Source organism: Thamnophis elegans, chromosome 10 (genome assembly GCF_009769535.1).
Source record: "Thamnophis elegans isolate rThaEle1 chromosome 10, rThaEle1.pri, whole genome shotgun sequence".
In the NCBI taxonomy this organism is placed as follows: Eukaryota; Metazoa; Chordata; class Lepidosauria; order Squamata; family Colubridae; genus Thamnophis; species Thamnophis elegans.
The window spans coordinates 57,693,057-57,693,413 of NC_045550.1; positions in this window are offsets into that span (position 1 = coordinate 57,693,057).

Genomic DNA, 357 nt, shown 5'->3' on the forward strand with positions numbered 1-357 from the left:
AAACACCTGGTAGATATCTCATTCTTCAGGCAAAGAAGAGTGAGAGAGAGAGATCGAGCTGGTAAGAGCTTTCTTTGAAGTTTGCAGATTTTTTTTCCTGCTGCGAACAGAAGGGGGGGGCAACCAAGGCTGAATCATATCTCCGGCCAGAAACCTCGGCTGTTTTCATTACGGCGCAAAGTGAGATCAACTTATTTATGTAAAAATAGGAGAAGAAGCAATGGATGGAAACCAATGAAGGAGAGAAGCAACCTGGAACTAAGGAGAAAACTTCCTAACACTGAGGACAATTAACCAATGGAAAAAGTTTGCCTTCAGAAGTTGTAGCTACTTCATCACTGGAGGTTTTTAAGAGAC